The 18,716-nt window shown below is 43.2% G+C and overlaps 1 long non-coding RNA gene across 1 annotated transcript in view; it reads right to left on the bottom strand.

Annotated features, from left to right (window-relative positions):
- LOC145532423 (uncharacterized) overlaps window positions 1-18,716 on the bottom strand; it is a 600,217-nt gene that overhangs the window by 87,173 nt on the left and 494,328 nt on the right. Inside the window, exon 6 of the long non-coding RNA XR_014073225.1 lies at window positions 982-1,130. This is a non-coding gene — a long non-coding RNA (uncharacterized LOC145532423). The remainder of the gene's footprint in view (window positions 1-981; window positions 1,131-18,716) is intronic.

The raw sequence follows: 18,716 nt of genomic DNA, 5'->3' as shown, positions 1-18,716 counted from the left end.
CACCACACCTTCACTCTTCTTCTCCTCTACGACCTCCTGCTGATGCCCCAACTGGCCAAACATCATTCAGAGCCAAAGGACAAAGGCCAAGGAGCGTGATGACCCCACCCAGGGTCGTCTCCTATGGCAGATCAGGTGAAGAAGGGTGGGGCAGGACTCTGAACGCCACCGCAACTTTAACTTCATAAATTAATTGAATATTTAAAAATATTTGTGAAATACCCCTCAAAGTTGCACATATAACTTCATGACATTTTGAGGAGGCTGAGATATTTTAAAGGTTGCAAGGTCTAGCTGGTTTCCTTTACAATTTATTTATAAGTATACTTTTGCACTCTTCTCATCTCAGTGATAAAGGAAAAGCCTTTTTTTTTCCTTTCCCCAAATGTGTCTCTTATGGTATTTCTTATGAGATGACTTTTCAATAAACTGATGGTGACATAAGGATGTAGATTTTAAAAATGAAAATTTTCTGGTGCAGGGGCAGGGAAGGAGTTCAGCGAAAAACGGTCTACTTTGTTCCTCAATTTCATATGTATCTTCCCAAAGATTATTTAAAAAGCAAGAATTCTTTTCCATTTTAACTTGCTATCTACCTTGAACCTTCATTGTGGCTATCTATTTTCAGAGACCTCAGTATGCACTAAGTCAAAAAAACAGCAAAGTGACACCTAAAGTATTAATACAAGGAATTCAGTTTGCTGTGCTGAGCAGTTCACTGAGATTCTAATATTCTGCCTCTCATGTGCATAGCCCTCAGTTCAGATATTGCACTTTCAAAAGAAGAGAAGAATTCACCAACACCAAAAAATGAAAAACACAAACCAAACATTGTATTAAATGTATAAATATTATATACAATAAATGATATGTAATTGTATAAAGAATTCACAAAAATTCAAAGAACTATTTCTATATGAAGAGTATGTGATGTGATTAAAATGTCATAATTAAGAAATCATATAATGCTGTATATGTTACCATCATGATGAGGAATGATCACTTCCCAGCCTTCAGTTCATTGGTCTCAGTGGCTGTCTCAGGACATTATTTTTCCTGTTATATATACTCTTTTGAATGGCACTGATGTCAACTGCTCTTCATCATCGCCGCTAGTCACTAATGTGATCCTGTAAATAAGAAAGCAATAAATGCCTTTTGGTCCAAATACATAATTAGTGTTAGTTGTGAAGTATAGGCTATGACAAGATCCATAGTTCATGTTCAGATTTCCAGGTTAATAAATTCTACATGACAAAACAAGAAAGAAAAAAACTCCCAAGTTTTCTCACTTAAATGATATTCAGAGGCTCTTATTTATCAAAGATTGAGTTATATTAGAACGGTTCTCATGTTTTCTTTTTGAATTTCTCTTATAGAAGAACTCTGCTGTTGTTCAGTCACTCAGTCGTGTCTGACTCTCTGTGACCCCAGGGACTGCAGTACCATCAGGCTCCTCTGTCCTTCACTGTCTCCCAGAGCTTGCTCAGATTCATGACCATTGATTGAGTCGGTGATGCCATCCAACCATCTCATCCTCTGTCTTCCCCTTCTCCTCCTGCCTTTAGTCTTTCCCCGCATCGCGGTCTTTTCCAATGAGTCAGCTCTTAGCCTCAGGTGGCCAAAGTATTGGAGCTTCCGCTTCAGCATCAGTCCTTCCGATGAATATTCAGGACTGATTTCCTTTAGGATGGACTGGTGTGATCTCCTTGCTGTCCAAGGAACTCTGAAGAGTCTTCTCCAAAACCACAGTCTGAAAGCGTCAATTATTTGATGCTCAGCCTTCTTTATGGTCCAATTCACATCCACACATGACTACTGGAGAAGAACTCTAAATTCTTTCAAATAGCATGCAGGCAAAGAGCAACACATATTGAAATGATTGCCTTTGACCTTGAAATGCTCATTTCCTGTAGTAGATAGCTGGCCGGCCCCCAGACTGACATGGTTTCCTGACATAGCAGAGAGTTGTGTTAGAAGAGTAATGAGATAAGGCTAAGAGAGTAAACATATCTGTAGTCCCCAAGGCTTCTTGCATCTAAGAGGCGCCTTACAACTAGTTTTCACTGACGGAATGTGAGTAGAAGGGATATACGTCACTTCCAGGCCAAAGTAGTCAAGAAGACATGCTTTATCCAAGACTCTGAAGGAAGGAAATGTCACAATAGGGAAGAAGTCTAGGACCCAGCATGACTGAAATAAACAATCCATTGACCAGGTATATCTGCAACGAACAATGAAACAGCTGACCAAAATTTTCCTTTCATGTTATGCCTCTGAGATGGTAATATACAAGTGAGTACCATGATATATAAATATACTATGTATTATATACAAAATATGGCAACATATAAACTTGGTGGCTCAAGTGGTAAAGAATCCACCTGCCAAAGTAGGAGACACAGGAGATGCAGCTTCCATCCCTGGGTCAGGAAGATCCCCTGGGGGGGGGAAATGGCAACACACTCCAGTATCCTTGCCTGGGAAACCCCCGGGACAGAGGAGCCTGCAGGCCACAGTCCATGGGGTCAAAAGAGTCGGACACGACCGAGTGATTGGGCACACGTGAATGCAAACTGACAAAATACAGAATATAAATACAAAGAATACTGAAAAATATAAAGTATTATATATTTGTCAAAGGTGTGCATATGTGTGCATATATATGTTGTAAGTATACATAAGCAAATATATTTTATAATGTATTCATGTAGTATATACACATATATACACACATTTGGCAGATATATATATAATTTTATGTATTTTTAATATTTTCTTTTGTATTGTATAATATAATTTCATTTACATAATTTTATGTATTTATATATTTTGCTAAAGTAACATTGTATTATATCATATTATATTATAGAATAAATATATGTGCCATATTTTACTTTTCCTTCATTAGGATAAAAATTTCTGAAAGGCAAAAAAATGAAAAGTGTATTGTTGCTCTTACTTCTACTTTAGTTAATACACATCAGTGCAAAACTGAGGACAGAAGAGACTACAGAACGCTGTCTTGCACCCATTCCTTTAAAGAATTGTCTCTGCTGGTTCTTAATTGCAGCTGAAATGTGAAGAGCTTGTAAGCAAGAGAGCCTATCAATTTAGTATTTAAGTATCGGTATTAATTACTTGAGTGAAGAAATGTGTGATTGTACAAATTGCTCAATGATGATTACAAAGGAGTTTGCATTTGCAAACACACGTCTGTGCAATTTGCCTGGTAGGCACCACTTACAGAATTTAAAATGTGTAGCCCCGAAATCAGACAAGCAAGTCATACATCAGCTCCCGTGCTTGCCTTAGAGGGTTCTGTTGTGACCGTGTTCACGTCCAGCAGCTCCATTACTTATGGTCCCAGATTAGTTCCATGAGTCCACACTGGAGTGCGTCTTCCCTCTTTATGACCTGTCTATTACTTACTTGATGTTTTCCCCAGAAGTGCTCGTAGAATTTACATAAAATCTCTCTCTTGACTCCACTTCTGCTGCCAGTGATTGCCCCGTATATTCGCTCCCTTGGGATAAGAACTCCCGAAGAAACTTGTTTTTGTTCCCCCTCTCCTATTCATCTCTGGCTGGGCTCTTTCCAACTTACTTCCATCGGACTTTGTCTCTGTCATTCTGCACACAATTGCTTTGTTTCATGATCATCCATAAGCTCCGCATTTCTGAATCCAGGGGCTTCCCTGGTGGCTCAGTTGGTAAAGAATCCGCCTGAAATGCAGGAGACCCCGGTTCGACTCCTGGGTGGGGAAGATCCGCTGGAGAAGGGATAGGCCACCCACTCCAGTACTCTGGCCTGGAGAATTCCATGGACTGTATAGTCCATGGGATTGCAGAGTTGGACGTGACTGAGTGACTTCCACTTCCACTTGCTGATTCGGAAGGTCCCAGGGCCCCTCGGCCGTGACCCCCAGCAGCGCCTGGCACAGCTGACGCGCCCTCTCTGGCCCGCTTCACTGGGCTCCAAACCCCACCCGCCTCGTTCTGCTGGCCTCCCCTCCTCGGTCCCCCTGGCCAGGGTCTCCTCCTTCTATAACCTCCTCATGCCATCGTCCTTTTCTCTATCTGTACTCTTTCCTCTGGTAACCTCACTCCTTTCTACTGCCTTCAGTGTATTTATTTGCAATTATTTCTAAACTTCTAGCTCCTACAAACTCAGGACTACAACTGCACACTTGATAACTTGAGACACGTAAATTGATCGCAATACTTACTTTTTAATTATAACTATTCTGTTTCAGATTAGCCCCAGTTGTATATAAATTTCCTGTAGCAGGAGCTTGGACAATTTTTATTCACTTGCTCAGCCTCAGCAGTTGGAACCATGTCTGCAACATGGCTAATGCTTAACAAATATTTGCTGCATAAACTGCATACAGGAAAGAAGCAAGGCTGGCTGTCACCTGAGCCAGTCACTCTTTTTTCAAAAATATTTATTCATTTATTTGTGACTGAGCTGGGTCTCCCTTGTAGCACGCGGGCTTTTTCTAGTTGCAGCAAAGTGGGGGCTACTCTTTGCTGTTGAGTGCGGGCTTCTCATTGGGGTGGCTTCCCTTGTTGGAGGGCACTGGCTCTAGCTAGGCATGCGGGCTTTGGTAGTTGTGGTGCATGGGCTCAGCTGCCCCACGGCATGTGGGATCTTCCTGGACCCGGGATAGAACTCAGGTTCCCTGCATCCGCAGGCAGATTCTTAACCACTGGACCACCAGGGAGGTCTAAATTCATTCTTTTACAATATTGAACTTAATCGATCATTCTCCTTGTGCAAAGTGCAAGTAAGTGGGTATAGATTATCTAAATATTTTATTTCTTTTGCAATAGTTTATGTGAGAGGTTCCTGGTATATCCAGTTATTTAATAGTGATATAATCTGCTTATCAAATGTTGAGAAAACCAAAAGGTAGACATCTTAGTATTAGTCTTAAAAACCATGAATCTTGTAAGAAATGCAGACTAAATCTGCCCCTGCAACTCCAATTCATTGATTCTTAAACTGGTGGTGGTGGTCTAGTTGCTAAGTTATGTCTGATTCTTTGGAGCCCCACGGACTGTAGCCCACCAGGCTCCTCTGTCCATGGGCTTTCCCAGACAAGAATACTGGAGTGGGTAGCCATTCCCTTCTCCAGGGGGTCTTCTTGACCCAGGGATCGAACCTGGGTCTCCTGCCTTTCAGGTGGTCTCTTGCACTGCAGGTAGATTCTTTACCAGCTGAGCCACCAGGGAAGCCCCCATTCTTACACTGTCTGTAGTGAAATGCCCAACCCATCACAGAACTTTTGTAAAGTATAATAAAAAAAAAGAATTACCTTACCAGAAAAGTAAAAATTCAAAAGGCACAAATGATGCAAAATCCATTTGTTTCAGGTGAGGTTCAGTATGACTGTCAAACGGCTAGACATTTCTACACGATCACTCTCCGTTTCTGCATTTGTATTGTCAGGAGCGGAAAGGCAGTGTCCAGAGCTAACTCTGTGGACCCGGAGCCCCGCCCGGCGCAGGGTCACCTCATCTTACGTGTCCCCATTCTGATCTCCTATCTGCACCTTCGACGTGAGGGTGCAGGCTTCCTACAGACAGGGGCTCTGTGACCACTGCGTCGTTCCCACCTGATCCACACTAGAGAAGCTGTATAGTATATACCTTGATCTAATAAGGTAGTGTGGTCACTGCGAATACAGGGTAAGACCTCACAAAAGCCTGACATGCATCTGACTCCAGGGCTAGGATGGCGTGTCATCCTGCTCCTCTTGCCCCGCCTGGCAAACCTTCCCACACAGTTGGACATCTGCGCGTGGAGACCTGCTGGCCGTGGCAGGCCGGGAGGGCAGGGCTGTTGCTCTTCCCTCGGTCACCCTCTTTGTCAAGATGCTCAGCAAACTGGCAGCAGAAACAGCGGTTTCCCTGTCAGATCCGCCACTGGGAGAGAGCTCGTTTCAGCACAAACGGTTGTGTCCAATGGTCGTCCAGGAAACGGTTCCACAATCTGTATTTAGTCAAATTCATTGAGCTTTCACAGCGTCACAAGCAGTTCGTTACCGTCATTTTCCGCACAGACGCCTCTATCCTCAGCAACACTCACTCACTTAGCGCCTCCTGGCAGTGGCCAGTGCCAACCACTCGCCTCCACGGTGCCAGAAGGAATAACTTGATGCAGAGTGTGAACACTGTATTATATTTAATCTTTCCTCTGTGTATTATCATTCAGTATAACCACCCTTCTGGATTACAGAAAATTAGATGCCAAAGAGGGTTGCTTCCATATTGTTTTCTCCAACCAGATTCTGTGGTTCGCCGCCAACAACCAGCCAGTCTCGGGACTCAAGGCAAACCGTCAGCTATTGTTCCAACGCCTGAGCGTTGCTCAGAACCTCGCTGCACTGGATGACGTGCAATGTGAACATGAGCTCAGCCTCTGCTGCTGCCTCTCCCTATGTTAAGCCTTCAAGGTTCTCAGCACGGAACTCCATCTAGATCACGGCTTATACAACATACAATGTCACTTCTCTCCATCACAAGGCGGGGTTTCTATTCCTAAAGTCCCATGTGGAGGGAAGTGTGGGATTGATGGTACATGCTGAGCAAAACACCGTGATGATTTCACTGTGAAATCTTGGGCAAATGAGCTGTGGCTGATGACATGCAGAAAAAAAACACTCAAGTCAGCACAGGGGGGAGCCAGCACCAAGAAAACCCATCAGAAACGGCGTGTAGCATCTTACAAGCAAAAGGTAGCTGCTTGACCCAGGGTTTTTATTTTTCAACTTTAGGGCTGGTGTCACACAGAACTTCGGTTCTGGGAAAATTTGATTTAATGGGTGTCCCTGACTCTGAAAAGTGACACCACGTTCATTCTTGTAATGTTCCAGCAATAAATATGTATAAAGTGCCCACTAGGCTTTGCATTTTAGTATTTCAAGATGCCTAATGGAATATTTGCCTAAAGTGAGTTCAATGGGACATTAGGTTCATGGGTGTTGTGAAAAGAATTATTCTACGGTCAATCGAGTTTGAAAAATAAAACTGCATTAAACAAAGATAATCATGCCTATTTGTAGAATGGTTTCTCAGAGTTGACAACAGCCTAATGTGCACTGAAAATTTCTAAGTAGGGAACTTAGCGGGTCTCATTAGCAACAGTGTCTTAGTTAACTGGATGCCTCTGGTCTTTTATATTTTTTTCCAACTCTTTGTGACCCCATGGACTGTAGCCTGCCAGGCTCCTTTATGCATAGGATTCCCCAGGTAAGAATACTGAAGTGGGTTACCATTGCCTTCTCCAGGGGATCTTCCAACCCAGGGATTGAACCTGCATTTCCTGGGCCTCCTGCTTTGGCAGGCAGATTCTTTACCACCAAGCCACCTGGGAAGGCCCTCAGAATATCTTATAGCTCTGATATTTCTCAGAATATGTTTTGATAACTGTGTCTTTATACTCTTAAGGATCATAAATATTTGTGACACTCCCCCTAACCTTTTCCACTTTTCTTGAGGTTAGGTGGGGCATCAAGACCACAGTTTTGGTCTGTGGTCTTCAATAAGCCAAGGCACCACAGAATGGATGTGAATTCTATAGGCTCGATCTTTCCCTCTAGTAGTGATCACACAGGATGAACACCCAGATAACGAGATGTTGGGATCAGAAGACAGAAGAATGTGAATCTCTGAGTCAGCATTTCAGGACAGTGGCCCTGAAGAGATACAAGACTAGAATGGGGGTTCAGGATGGGGAATACATGTAAACCCATGGCTGATTCATGTCAATGTATGGCAAAACCCACTACAATATTGTAAAGTAATTAGCCCCCAACTAAAATAAATAAATTTATTAAAAAAAAAAAAAAGACTAGAATGGAATTTGCATGGGTAGGAAATACACTCTCATGGTTAAACCACTGAGGTTCTGAAGCACGTGACCATGGCAGAGCTGCTCCTGGCCACTCTGTCTATGGTGAGGCTACTGTAGATGACATTTTTAACCTTTGCTATGGGATTATATCCATACACAATGGACTATCTTCTTGACCAAAATTACACGTGCAGATTTTACCAGCCCATCATTACTTGACAAGCATTTGGAAGAAAAGAAAAAAAAAAAATCTGAAAAGGTGGGAAGAGAGTCAGTGTGATAAGTCATGTTTCTTACTAAAAGATTTCTAGCAGGTGCTGCCTGTGAGAGAGAATGAGCTAGAGCCTGTGAGCGCCCCTGCGTCCGAGAGGAGGGTCTTTGCCATGGGTGGGTTTTTTTTTTTTTTTTCTTTTTGCACTTAATTCATGAGTCTAGGTAAAAACATAAATCTCCTTCACCTTCAAGGAAAGCCTTTGGTCCTAAAGCAATCATCTGAAGAAAGAAGTCATTTTATCAGAAACTTAAGCATCTTCATTACAACATCAGCAACATTTATTATGTCCACTGGCTGTCAGGATACTATCCTGAGTGCAATAGGAATTTACATAATTTGGCCCCTGGGGTTCTTCTAGTCAAAAGCAGCAGCACTTAACACCCACACTCCCCCCCACCCCTGCTGAGCACACACTATGACATTCTCATGAATGATGCATTTGCATGTTCGAAGCCACAGTTATGCACCATTTTCCACCAAACTATTGGTCATCCTTCTCTCTTCAGTCAAGAGACAGAGTACAATGCAAATGAGAGGAACAGTCAAAGAATAGCCTTGAATGTGTCTGATTTATGTAAAGGAAATACTTTGTGAACTCCAGTATTTTAATTCTACAAGTTGAAAGTTAATTGTATTTGCAAAAAAAAAAAAAATGACCATTATATGATAATGATGATGATGATAGGTAATATTTATGGAATGTTTTCTACATATAAAATCAGTACCCCAAATATAAGCAAATGCAGACACATAGTTGTATAGTTGTTTTTATATCAATTTACCTAATCCTCAGTTCTCACCACAATCATCTGAAAAAGCATTATTATTTTCCCCCATTTTGCAGAAGAGGAACCTTTGGCAGAAAGAAGCAAGTGATTTGCACAAGGTTATGAGCTGGGAATTCACAAAATTGATATTATGTCATCTGCCAAGTGACTTCAAAGCTCACATCCTATTACAACACTAAAATATTACAAAACAATGTCATAAAATAGTGTGTCATGATATTTATAGTTGAGAACAGCTAAGCATCCATAGACTGCTCTTAGTTGCTAGATCTTGGGGATCTAAATTTCCCCTCTCTGGAGGGGCTGGGAAGATTTACTGTGAGTCCCTTGCAACCACAGAAGTTATAGACCTTTCAAGAGACGCGCACTGTGTCACTGAGGGAACAGCAGGAAGGACGGCGGCACGTGGGCCATCCTCCCACTGTGCGTCAGAGAACAGCTCTGCAGTCAGGGCTCCGGGATTCAACACGAGACCCTGCACAGGGGACTCTTCTCAACAATCTGCAGTGACCAACATGGGACAAGAAGCTAAAAAGGAGTGGGGATACATGTATCAGTTCAGTTCAGTCGCTCAGTCGTGTCCGACTCTGCGACCTCATGGAACGCAGCACGCCAGGCCTCCCTGTCCGTCACCAACTCCCGGAGTCCACCCAAACCCATGTCCACTGAGTCGGTGATGCCATCCAACCATCTCATCCTCTGTCGTCCCCTTCTCCTCCTGCCCCCAATCCTTCCCAGCATCAGGGTCTTTTAAATTGAGTCAACTCTTCGCATGAGGTGGCCAAAGTATTGGAGTTTCAGCTTCAACATCAGTCCTTCCAATGAATATTCAGGACTGATCTGCTTTAGGATGGACTGGTTGGATCTCCTTGCTGTCCGAGGGACTCTCAAGAGTCTTCTCCAACACCACAGTTCAAAAGCATCAATTCTTCGGTGCTCAGCTTTCTTTATATATACACATATATGTATGCCTGATTGATTCACTTGCTGTACCACATTTTAAATCACCTATACTCCAATAAAAATTAAAAATAAAAAACCAACAAACAAAAACTTGGCTCTACACTTACTCTGCGGCCACTGTGACTTTCACTTACGCATTCATCCAGTTACTGACTGAGGACCCCATCTGCGTCCAGCACCACCCAGGCCTTGCAGAGACGGCCCTTGCCCTCGTGCAGTACATTTCAGGGGGGAGGCAGGTGACGCACCAGGACCCAAGGCCATGAAAGCACTGGTTTCAGAGCACGTGAATCACCGGAAGAGAACAACCGAATGCACGGCACAGCGCGTGCGGAGAGTACAAAAAGATCACTGAATAGAAACAGAGTATTCTGGGCATAATGTTAATGCAAAGTACAGAATGCAATGTCCTCTCTATACTTTTTTATGACATGAAATTGAAGATGCACATAAATAAAACATGGGTGTTTTCAGAACAACTTTTGCGAGTAATTCTCTTCTTGTGTTGATTTTACTTTCAAACTAGTCTGTGATAAAACAATAAATTTAAAAGGTATTCCCTTCAAAAACAATATAAAACTTCAATAATATTTTAATAAAGAAAAATTAGGAAAAAATATAAAAATGAACAGTCATGCGTTGGTAATATGGATTCTTCAGTTGTCATAAAAAATGAGAACAATAAAGACAATACAGCAATGTAAGAATGTTTGTGATACAGTAGGAATATACAGAATTTAAAATTATTTTTGATAGCTATTATCATAACTATATAATATTTTACATGCATAAAACAAAGAGAAGAACATTGCCTAGGCAATGTAGTCAGTTGAATAGTAGGGAAATTGGATTGTAGATGATATTGTCTTATTCTTGGTATTTATGAAACAATTTTTAAACGATTCATATAATTTTTCGAAGAAAGCAAGCTGTCTAATGATTTTGAACCATCCCCACTGACTTCATTGAGGGGAAGCAAAAGTTTTCCTTATTTGACTTTCATATAAAGGGTTCTTCTATAAAAGTTTTAATATATGTTGCTCTTGCAAATGGGTGTCCTAAACTACACATAAATTTGTTTTCAATTCAGTAGTTAATCATCACTAGACAGACACGTACTCTAGGTAGCCTACTTAATCCATCAAAGAGTTGATCTCTCCAAGGTTAGTTACAAGCGGTGCTTGACTTTGTCCTTTCCTGTTTATTTTTTGTCTATGTTGCGGTTGCTTTCCCATAAATCTAGTTTACAAGCTTTCTCCTCACTGCAGTGTCTGGTAAGATGGCTAATTTTCTCCCCTAAGCTTGTGACAATTATAATTTTAGAATCTTTTCTAATTCCAGCTTCCCTTTTCCTTCTCATTTCTCTGTATACCCAGCAGCTTTTATACTAAAATTTGATACTCAGTCATTTGCATTTTACCGTCTCCACTTAGAATACCATTCCATTTAGAATAGGAAATCTTTTAGTCTCAGAGACACTGGCTACCAACATGTGATCTTATAAATCTTTCTACCTACTGAGTCACATCTTCCCAGCTAATGACTACCTAGTGATTCAACCCTGAATATCCATTGAAAGGACTGACGATGACGCTCCAATACTTTGGCCACCTGATGCAGAGAGTCAACTCTTGGAAAAGACCCTGATGCTGACAAAGACTGCAGGAATAGGAGAAGGGGGTGATGGAGGATGAGATGGTTAGATAGCATCACCATCTCAGTGGACATGAATCTGAGCAAAACTCCAGGAGATAGTGAAGGACAGGGCAGCCTGACGTGCTGCAGTCCATGGGACCCCAAAGAGTTGGACACAACTTAACAGAGTGACAAACATATGACTCAGAAACCCTGATTATCTGGGAAGCTGTAGGGCCACGCCTGGAGAAGGCAATGGCAACCCACCCCAGTGTTCTTGCCTGGAGAATCCCAGGGACGGGGGAGCCTGGTGGGCTGCCGTCTATGGGGTCGCACAGAGTCAGACACGACTGAAGCGACGCAGCAGCAGCAGCAGCAGGGTCACGCCATTTTAGATAGGAATGTTTCATTGTGCTCTTTTTGTAGCTCTCGTGGAATGCAGACCAGTTGGTGTGAATGTCTATCTCATCCAATGTTCATTTGCTTCCAGTGGTCAAGGTGTACGCTAGGTGAACCATTAGCAGTGATTCCAGACCTAAACTAAGGTAATGACAATCGTGAAATGGACGTTCTTACCAAGCAATCACAAGGTTATAGCTAGCCACTTTCTCTCAGGATCCCAACAGAACAGCAGGGACATTCTTCATGTCTGAAACCCCCACTGTGACTGCTGTGTCTTTCCTGCCCAGCTTTCGTTGCACTGCACATGCGCTATGTGGGCTACAGGAATCCCCTTTTCCTGTTTGCAATCATTATTGATTCAAGTGTTTATTAGGAAGTCACTACATGCCAAGCAATGGTTAATTCATTAGCTGGAACCAAGCATGAACCCTCTGTGTCATGGACCTCAAGCTAGAGGTGCAAACAGGAAACGCTTCCAACAAATGCAGAAGTGTGACATCACAGGGTGACGAGACCACAAAGGCTTTACCCTGGGTGATAGAAAGTGGTTGAGTTGGGGGCTGGCAACTTAGACGGGGTGATCAGAGTGAGCCTCCCAAAGAAACTGATATTTGACCTGAGATTTAAATGATGTGACTGATCCAGTGCTGAGCTGGCGACTGTGTCTGGCAGAGGCGACGAGAGGGGTCAAGACCCCTCCAACCCCAGCAGCAGGGGGAGACCCGAGGGGCTGGAGGGATGGAAAGAAAGCCGCTGGGTCTGGGTCAGAGTGAGCAGGGGAGCGGATGGCAGAGGTGAAGCTGGGAGGCACGGGCCTGGTCAGGGGGTGTTGGCAAGCTATGCCCTGGGGAAAAATCCTCCTAGCTACCTGTTTTTGGTGAACTGATCATTTTTACAGATGCTCACTTGCAATCTCTATGATGATAGGGACACTAGCTGTTTTGTTTTATTGTTTTCAAGTTTCATTGCTCATTTTTTTTAATTTATTTTTTAATTGGAGTGTAACCGGGGACACTGACTTTGAAAATCAGTTAATGCTATCTCACTCACAAACAATAATTTTATTCTTGTAATTATTAGCTGAGCATTATAAAAATTATATGTTTACATTTTAATATAATAATAACCTTTTGCTATTTAATAAGAACAAACTTATTTTTTAATATTTTTAAATTTGCCCAAGACTTGTCAAACTCTGTCTTCTCTCTTTTGATGAAAGTTCCTAATATACCCTCGATTTCGCCTCGTGGTCCACACAGCCGTATTTACTGACTACCCACTGTTACAGGAAGTTTGTTAACTCCTAGGTCATGCCAAATACTGTGAGAATGCACTTTTCCTTCTTAATCATCCCAAGTTTCTTTCTTCTAAATGATATCTGCTCCTTTTTCCTCTTATAACAAACATGTTCACTGAAAGCCTATTTGTGATGTTAGCAGGAAATGATGCGCAGTGGGAAAAAAACAGCCCCTCAGATCATAGATGAACTGGACCCCGAGGTTGATACTAATATTTCTACTTCTGTCTCAGTTTTCTCTCAGTCTTGCCAATCTAGTTTCCAAAACCACAACAGACACACCCCTTAGATAACTGACATATAACGTTGTATTAGTTTAAGGTGTACTGCTAAGTAATTTGTGAATTGGCCATCACAGTAAGTTTGGTTAATATCCATCACTTCACATAGTTACAATTTTTTATCCTCATATAGGCAAAAAATTTACTTTAGAATTGCTCACACATTGAGAAACAGATTTACAAAGTCAAGACTGGCATTAAAACAGTTCTTATCTTCCGTGGGCCTTATAACATCCACTTAAAATTCTCTTTCCCAGAGTTCCTTGGGTTGCTTCTTCTTCTACCCCTTCGTTTGTGACACAATCACATTCATTTATTGCTACTTACACACAAGATTTGGGTTCCCCTCCCATCCTGCTTGACTTTGCTTATAAACAGATGTTTTGCTTATGTGTTTACTTTTTGGTGTGTGTTTCGTGACTCTGGTTCTGAACGTCAAAGCACAGACACTTCCTCAGAAGTGTCTCTCCTTTCTTTCCCGTTACCTGCTCCCATTTTCAGCTTCTTTCCGCCCTTCCCTCACCCACCCCACAGGGGATCTACTTAGTTCCTTATTTATCCATCCTGCATTTCCTTTGCACAAATGAGCAGATCTGTGCATATCTGACAGCCTTTTTTTCTTACTTGAAGAATATACTACAGGTATTTTTCTGAACTGGGCTCTTGTTCCTTCATCGGATTTTCTGGAAATCCCTCTGAATCTACCTGTAGAACTCACCCTTGCTCTCCTTACAGTTGTACAACACTTCATATTTGTGGACGCACACCATTTATCGACTTCTCTCCTACGGATGGACATTTAGGTTCTCCCCGAAAGTCTGCAATGACAGACAATGCTGTAATGGACAGCCTTGGGTATATATATGTTCATCTGGTTGGGAGTGCACCTTCAGAGCATACTTCCAGAAGAGGAACTGCAGGATCAAAGGTACACGCGTGTGTCCTTCTCTTCAATTTTGCCCAAATCCCCGTCAGCATCCCCCAGCAATGTCTGAGAGCTCCTATCTCCCACATCCTCACCAACAGAATGTACTGTTAAATCGGTGCCATTGTGAAGGTGATGAATTCTGAGTCAGTATTTTAATTTTCATTTTTCTAATCATGAGTGAGGAGGAGAGCATGGCAACCCATTCCAGCATTCTTGCCTAGAGAATCTCACTGACAGCGGAGCCTTGCAGGGTACAGTCCACAGGGTCGCCAAGGGTTGGACCCGACTGAGGCGACTGAGCCACACACAATTATGAGTGATTTGTTCTTCATACATTGCAGAGAAGTTTTTTTGGCCGTGCTGTGTAGCTTGTGGGGTGTCAGTCCCCAGATCAGGGATTGAACCCGGGAAGTAAAAGTGTCCCGTCCTAAACACTAGACCATCTTCATGACCCAGATAATCACGATGGTGTGACCACTCACCTAGAGCCAGACATCCTGGAATGTGAAGTCAAGTGGGCCTTAGGAAGCATCACTACGAACAAAGCTAGTGGAGGTGATGGAATTCCAGTTGAGCTATTTCAAATGCTGAAAGATGACGCTGTGAAAGTGCTGCACTCAATATGCCAGCAAATCTGGAAAACTCAGCAGTGGCCAAAGGACTGGAAAAGGTCAGTTTTCCTTCCAATCCCAAACAAAGGCAATGCCAAAGAATGCTCAAACTACCACACAATTGCACTCATCTCACACGCTAGTAAAGTAATGCTTAAAATTCTCCAAGCCAGGCTTCAGCAATACATGAACTGTGAAATTCCAGATGTTCAAGCTGGTTTTAGAAAAGGCAGAGGAACCAGAGATCAAATTGCCAATATCCGCTCGATCATCGAAAAAGCAAGAGAGTTCCAGAAAAACATCTATTTCTGCTTTATTGACAATGCCAAAGCCTTTGACTGTGTGGATCACAATAAACTGTGGACAATTCTGAAAGAGATGGGAATACCAGACCACCTGACCTGCCTCTTGAGAAACCTGTATGCAGGTCAGGAAGCAACAGTTAGAACTGGACATGGAACAACAGACTGGTTCCAAATAGGAAAAGGAGTACGTCAAGGCTGTATATTGTCACCCTGCTTATTTAACTTATATACAGAGTACATCATGAGAAACGCTGGGCTGGAGGAAACACAAGCTGGAATCAAGATTGCTGGGAGAAATGTCAATAACCTCAGATATGCAGATGACATCACCCTTATGGCAGAAAGTGAAGAGGAACTGAAGAGCCTCTTGAAGAAAGTGAAAGAGAAGAGTGAAAAAGTTGGCTTAAAGCTCAACATTCAGACAACTAAGATCATAGCATCTGGTCCCATCACCTCATGGCAAATAGATGGGGAAACAGTGGAAACAGTGTCAGACTCTTTTTTTTGGGGCTCCAAAATTACTGCTGATGGTGATTGCAGCCATGAAATTAAAAGATGTTTACTCCTTGGAAGGAAGGTTATGGCGAACCTAGATAGCATATTTAAAAGCAGAGACATTACTTTGCCAACAAAGGTCCATCTAGTCAAGGCTATGGTTTTTCCAGTGGTCATGTATGGATGTGAGAGCTGGACTATAAACAAAGCTGAGCGCTGAAGAATTGATGCTTTTGAGCTGTGGTGTTGGAGAAGACTCTTGAGAGTCCCTTGGACTGCAAGGAGATCCAACCAGTCCATCCTAAAGGAGATCAGTCCTGGGTGTTCATTGGAAGGACTGATATTGAAGCTGAAACTCCAAAATTTTGGCCACCTGATGTGAAGAGCTGACTCATTGGAAAAGACCCTGATGCTGGGAAAGACTGAGGGCAGGAGGAGAAGGGGACGACAGAGGATGTGATGGTTGGATGGCATCCTGACTCAATGGACATGTGTTTGGGTAGACTCCGGGAGTTGGTGATGGACAGGGAGGCCTGGTGTGCTGTGGTTCATGGGGTCCCAAAGACTCAGACACGACGGAGCGACTGAAGTGAACTGATACTGATCAGAACCCTGTCCCTGTTCTTTGACATTTAAAAATATCAGCTTTTTTCCCCTTTGTGTCTCAACTTCTAGGAGATTTTAATCTACTGGAGACATTATTGGGGTGTATTTTATACATATTGTTTTGCAGTTTTTAGTGATCTTTTGATTTCACGCACGTTATTGTTGGGGTTCCCCCTATGTAACTTCTTTCTCTTACTGTAGTAAATTTATCAGTCTTTTCTTGCATTACTTTTGGATTTGGAGTCATAGTTGGAAGGCTTTCTCTCCACCATGGCTGAAGTGGAATTTACCCCTGTTTTCTTCTAGTACTTGCATAGTTTCACATTTTTACTTTAGATCCCTTATCTATTTGGAGTGCATTCTTCTACATGGTGTGAAATATGGGTCCAATTTTATCAGTTTCCAGATGGCTACTCAGTTGTCCCAATATCATTGATTAAAAAGCCATTCTTTGCCTCAGTGCCTTGAGATGCCACCTTCATCATGTCCTCAATTCCCGCAAAGATCTCGGGCTCTGCTGGGCTTCCTGCTCTGTTTCCCTGGGCGGCGAGTGTGTGTTCAGTCGCTCAGTGGACTGACCCCGTGGACTGGAACCTGCCAGGCTCCTCCGTCCATGGGATTCTCCAGCAAGAGTACTGGAGTGGGCTGCCGTTTCCTCCTCCAGGGGATCTTCCCGACCCAGGGATCGTACCCGAGTCTCTGGTGTCTCCTGCACTGGCAGGTGGGTCTTTACCACTGAGCCACCTGGGAAGCCCCATTCACTGGTCTATCAGTCTATCTGTGTATCCATCCCACGCTGATTTACCCATAGAGGCCGTGTAGTATGTTTTAATGTTTGTTAGGACTAGCCCCCATCAGAACTTTTTACTTTTCAAAGTGTATTTTTTCCTGGCTCTGCTTACATATTAGTTTTTCCATATGAACTTTACTATCAGTTTACCTAGCTCCATAAAACAGTCCATGAATGAGGAACTTAGGCACAAGTTCAGAAAGAAATAAAGACTGGGAAGGGAAGGACAGCCTCCTCCCCAGGACTCTCACGTGCCAGACTGGAGCCCAGCTCGCCTTCTGTAACAGACCTGCTGTCTGCCCAGGGATCACAGCAGCCATTGGGAATAGAGTGGTGACCTCAACAGGAAGAGCACCCCTTGACACAACGATGTAGCTAAAAAGTGTGGCGGTGCAAAGCATAGTTTGGAAGTGGTCCTTTGTACACATGCTTTTCTCTTCTTGCTACAGATTCCCAGGAAATAGGGAATTTTGAAATCATGTTATGAAGTCTGACCCAGAGTGACAGTCTCCCCAGGCTGCAGAATCATCATCTCCAAGTCACTCTTGACACTCCCTCTTTTCACTGCCAACATCTAATCCATCACTGTCCGTGTATCTCATGTCCACAATGGCTCTCAAGTCCAAGCACATCTCTCCAGCTCACTTTCATTCTTCTGATCCACCCCTTCAGACCTTCAGATCCACCTCTTCAGACATGCCTGGACTAAGGCAAGTGTGCCCCAAATCCCCTCTCTCCACCACGCACACAGCACCTAGCAGCTGGAATGATCCCCAGCATTATAAAAAGGACTCAGGTCGTGTCTCTCCCCAGATTCTCACCCTTTATGGCTCGTGACCGTCCCTGGGCAGATGTTCACATTCTCTGTTATTCACGGTCTGCTGGTCTCTGCAGGATCTGGCTTCCGCCCATCTCTCACTGCTCTTCCTCTCATTCACTGAGCTATGAGATGGTGGGATGGCATGACGGACTCAACAGACATGAGTTTGAGCAAGCTCCAGGAATGGATGATGGACAGGGAAGCCTGGCGTGCTGCAGTCCACGGGGTCGCAAAGAGTCGGACACGTCTGAGCAACGGAACTGAACTGATCGCCTCCCTGGCTCTCTCCAGCTTCTAGAAAGTGCCCTGCTTCTCCCCTGGGCTCTTCTGGTGTCTGTCACCTCCTCCATACCTGCCTTCCTGCCACGTCACCTCCTCGGGATCCCGCCGTCAGATCTAAACACTCCTCTTGGAGGAACCTTTCCTGTACCCCGTCCTTCACAGGCTCACTGTTCTGCACTTGCGTTCAGCTGTGCGCTCCTCTCTCACAGCACAACAACTCCACTGTTAACTGATGGAAACAAAACAGGAGACAGCAAAGAAACAACTGAATCCCGAACTTGAAACTTTTTAACATTTGAGCAGTACAGTGTCTGCAGTATTTTGGGTGAGGGCGTTGATGGGTAGTTGCTGTGGAAAATTGAATAAAGTTTACTTACTT

This window comes from Giraffa tippelskirchi, chromosome 13 (assembly GCF_054371585.1).
Source record: "Giraffa tippelskirchi isolate mGirTip1 chromosome 13, T2T-mGirTip1v1.2.pri, whole genome shotgun sequence".
NCBI lineage: Eukaryota > Metazoa > Chordata > Mammalia > Artiodactyla > Giraffidae > Giraffa > Giraffa tippelskirchi.
The sequence above is the reverse complement of the archived record's forward strand: the minus strand, read 5'-3'. Positions and strand labels throughout refer to the sequence as shown.